The 4,527-nt window shown below is 36.9% G+C and overlaps 1 protein-coding gene across 1 annotated transcript in view; it reads left to right on the top strand.

Annotated features, from left to right (window-relative positions):
• The first annotated feature begins 227 nt into the window (after positions 1-227).
• The window catches only part of KCNMB2 (potassium calcium-activated channel subfamily M regulatory beta subunit 2), a 215,698-nt gene continuing 211,398 nt past the window's right edge, over positions 228-4,527 (top strand). Inside the window, exon 1 of the mRNA XM_006910850.1 lies at positions 228-640. The gene's annotated coding sequence lies outside the window, so the exon portion shown is untranslated. The remainder of the gene's footprint in view (positions 641-4,527) is intronic.

Genomic DNA, 4,527 nt, shown 5'->3' on the forward strand with positions numbered 1-4,527 from the left:
TTTTGTAACTGGCAAGAGGAGGAGTCCCTTGCTGGGAGTGAGAGCATTGTTTGGGGATCCCAGAGTGTTTATTCCCAACTTCACTCTCCATGTGAAAATACCTAATTGCAAAAGAAAGTCCTTCTTCTATAGTTAGAGAGGATTTGGAAATCTGATCCAGTAGGCAGGATGGTGTAGGTCTCAGTCTCCTAAGGACGTCTGAGCCCTCTCTCCCTTTTTAATATGAAAATTCAAAAGGAGTGGGGGAGCGATATTGGACCTATCACAGCATTGCTAACAGACAGCCTATTACAGTATTTAATAAAAACAGAAACAGCATGCCTATCATAGGCTAATAATCCTACCTCCTGCACGCTTTAAAAACAGTATGAAGCAGCTTTAACAGAGCTTCAGACAACTAATTTCAAGCATGGCTGTCTAGCGTGCCTGTCACTCCTATTGTCCTTCCAAACTCTTTCAGACATTTTGAGCAGGGAGTATTAAAGCTATGAGTTAGCAAGTGTTGTGACATTAATGGTCCAGAAAGGCTTTAGGCACGAGAGGTAATGATGATTACCGGTGCCTGTTCGGAGGACTGCACTGGATCGCTGTCATTAAAAATTAAGCGTGGCTTTTGAGGAAGATGTGACAACTACCGGAGGTAAGATTTGCATGTAAAACAAAGAGATCTGTTGCTGTTTGGGGCTTTTTGTTTGCTATGTGCCCACTGGGTCATGAATTGCAGCCAGGTGCGGAGTGAGCAGCAGGAAGGGGAGAGAAAGGAGTGGGAGACGGATCTGCTTAGAGCAAAACACAGTGGATAATATTATGTTTTATGGCAGAAATGCCTCGAGGACAAACTGGCTCCAGGCTCGTAGCCTGCTGAGTGTGCATTCCACGTTGCTTTTCCTGTGGAGTAGAATGCTTAGAGGTCATGCAGAAAACAGTTTGTTTCTTATCTATGGTGTCAGCTGGACTGTTAGTAGGGTTGAGTGAAGACTTTGGCGGGTGGGAGGCAAATAGGTACAAGAAAAATACAGAGGAAACTGTCCTTAAGACTCGAAACCTGTTAGAGAAATATTTTATTTCCATGGTCAATATGCTGTGATAGCCAGAGTCTAATTTTTAAAAAAGCGAAATCAGAAGATTACAAAGGATTTCCCTAATAAAGAACTACTTCGGATTTAATCTATTACAAAAGAAAACTGAGTACCTTCGTCCATTTTGCATATTGAAAGGCTGATCCACAGTGTTTGTATTAACGGTTTTACTAAAGCAGAGCAAGAGTTTTAGACTGAAAGGGGGGCTTTCTCTCTGTTCTTGCTCTTGCTTTTAAACAACTGCTGGGGCTGCAGATGAAAATGGTGATTTGTTAAAGGTTACAGACTTGACAGTTTACATTCTTTTCTTCTTCTTTGTTTTAATGAACAGCATAAAAGCACAATTCTCCTTGAAAGATGAGGGGGCAGTTGGGTTTCAAAGTCCAGTGAATAATGAGTGGATTTTCAGAGAAACTTAATACTGCTTTGTACTTTATTATGGGATCGGTATAGCTCAATGGGAAAAGCAAATGTCAGGAAATCATAGGCTGAGATTTTTAAAGCAAAAAAATGCAATGATCAGAAACTAATGTTTCCCCAACTCAATCTGCGGTGCAAGTTTCAGTATTTGTCATTGCATATGACCCTCAATGTGAAGTGGCAGAAACAAGTGAGTGAATTTCTCCGTGCTGTTTTGTTATTTCCCTGATGGACTTCACAAACTCTGAGATGTAAAGATGTTGCTTTAAATTTTGAAAAGTCCTGTGTTCTGATGCATTGATTTAGTTTTAACGAATGACAAAGATACACAGAATAACTGTATATTTATTTAAAAAGTAACATCCATCTAAAAGTTCTATAGTAATGCAATACTAAACAGAAATAAAAGTGAAAGACAATTATAGTATGTTTGTTTTCAGCTAAATACTGAAATTACAACTAAGTGGGCTTTTTCTCTGATGCAGTTGAGTTTGTACATTTTGAGTCTCTGTGTCTTTACTGCCATTCACATATAAAGTTGAAATTATTGTCCTGTCATGTATGGTATCTATGTTTAAAGTTGTGTATCTATTTTTTCTAATAGTATGATGACAATTACTGAAACTCTTTTGGCTAGTCTTTACATGACCAATAACACATGTCCACGAAATAACCGTATAGAATTTCTGATGCAATTGATGGCTATGACATAGTTTTCTGCTTCTATGTGGTCAGTGGAATGTGTGACCTTGACCTTGTAAAGTCCCATTTTTTAGCCAATTGTGCTCACCAGTCAAGAACCCATATGTAGAATTCACAATACACAAACGGAAAAATAAACACTTATATTTTACTTATGGCTGTCAGAAGTTTACAAGCAAATATTATTTTTATTCTTTTCATTAATTTTGTTTATTCAAAAAAGACTTTATTTGACTCTGGTCTTGCCAATATCTTAATCTAATCACATCAAATATTTATTATAGAGGCAATTTGTGCCATAAAACCTGTCAACAGGAGAAAATATTTTCTATGGTCATGCTCATAACATTTTCTGATAAACTAAAATGACTTTTCACAATTTTCACAGATTTATGTAAAAACTTCTTATATTAAATCTTGATGGTATAGATGTCTAGACTGGATCCCTGCAACATGAAAAATATAGGAGAGATACGGATTTTTTTCTTTGTAAGCTGTGGGGGAAACCGAACAAAGTAATTTAGTCAAAACAATCTACTTGGTGTCACAAATTAATTTCATTACCTATTTATATTGGTAGATATCAATTAAAGCATTTTCAGGTAGCCTTCCCCTTCAGTTTCTGCTATATCTAGTAATGAAAAACCAACAATTCTCCAGCTATATAGAAAGCAATTCTGGAATCCACCTTAATATAAAAAATAAGCAAAGCTTTAGTTAGTCTGTTTTCTCAGTCCCTAAGGATAGCACAGTCATCATTCAGTCACCAAGACCCAAGTCCCCAAGTCCAGAACTGTCTTTTTTCTCTCTCTCTCCCATATATACACACAGTCATCAGTCTACTTTATTGGTAGATATTGGACCAGACGTTTCTCAAACTAACATAATCTTTTCTTTGATCATCTCTTGTGCTCGCTTTGGCAGCACATATACTAAAATTGATCATCTCTCTTCTCTCATCAAAATATGATGAAAAAAGAATCTTCCAAAAATATTCCTGCTATGATATCAAATAAAAAGCAGACAACAATGTATATACAATATAATCTTAATTTTAGTACATGTCTGTGTATGAAAAAAAAGAGAAAATACACCATTTTATTCTATTTATTTATCTATAGGGTTGCTAAATTTTTTCAGATCAGGCATTATATTAAAGGTCACAAGAAGACTGACATCATAAAAGTTTATATCTCCTATTTCAACCAAAAGATGTTGCCATCTTTTCATCATCGTACTTCGTATTACACACTATGTCTTCACCCCAAATTCCAAAGTCATTTTTTGGTCCGAAAAAGACTGAGCAGAAGTGTCATTCCCTGATCAAAGCCCCTTCCTCCTTGGGTTTCTTGGTTTATCATGAAAAACTCAGCATCATCCTTTCTCAGAGACTGACTCCTAGATCTGAACTCAGAGTTACTAGAAAAGGAGATTGTGCGTGAGTGGATGTGTGTATGTGTTTGTGTAATTCTCCTTACTTTACAGAGACCATTTCGGTCTCCTTTGCTGGCTCCTCATTATCTCCTAAATATTTAAATGTTGGAGTGCTTCAAGGCTCAACGATATATCTCTTTTTCTCTAAACTTACTCCCTAAATGAATCCAATCTAGTCTCAAGACCTTAAAACTATCCATACACAAATAGTTTACAAATTCTAATCTCTAACTTCTACTTTTCCCCTGACCTCCATACTTACATATTAAACTATCTACATAACATTTCCACCTAAATGTCTTTTGGGCATCACATATTTAACATGTTCAAAATCACATTTTTTCATTTCCACACAAAAACATCCTCTTCTCTCATGTTTTCTCCCATGTATGTAAATGGAAACTTAATTTTTTCACTTCCTCAGAAGAAAAATCTTGACGTCCTCTTTGAATCTTCCTTTCACACATCACAGAAAATCCCATTGCTTTTACCTTTAAAGTGTATCTAGAATTCGATTCCTTATTATTCCCACTGCTACTGCTCTGGCCAAGTTATCACCAACTCTCAGATTACTGCATGCATTTTCACCATTGATCTCTTGCTTCTGCCTCCCCTTGCTTCTATACACACATTTTAGTCTGTATCCTACACCAGTGGTCATTTCAAAATTGAAGTTAATCATAATATTTTCTGCTCAAAAGCCTGCAACATCTTCCCATCTGACTACAGAAAAAATTAGACCGTACAGTGGACCACAGACCATGTGTGATCAGCCTGGCATTCTCCCTGGCCTTTCTGCTACCTCTCTCCATTTAGCACTTTACTTCAGCCACACTGGCCTCCTGGCTGTTCCTCAAACCTGTTACACACTCTAGAACCTCAGGGCCTTTGA

The sequence above is a fragment of the Pteropus alecto genome, unplaced genomic scaffold, assembly GCF_000325575.1.
Source record: "Pteropus alecto unplaced genomic scaffold, ASM32557v1 scaffold33, whole genome shotgun sequence".
NCBI lineage: Eukaryota > Metazoa > Chordata > Mammalia > Chiroptera > Pteropodidae > Pteropus > Pteropus alecto.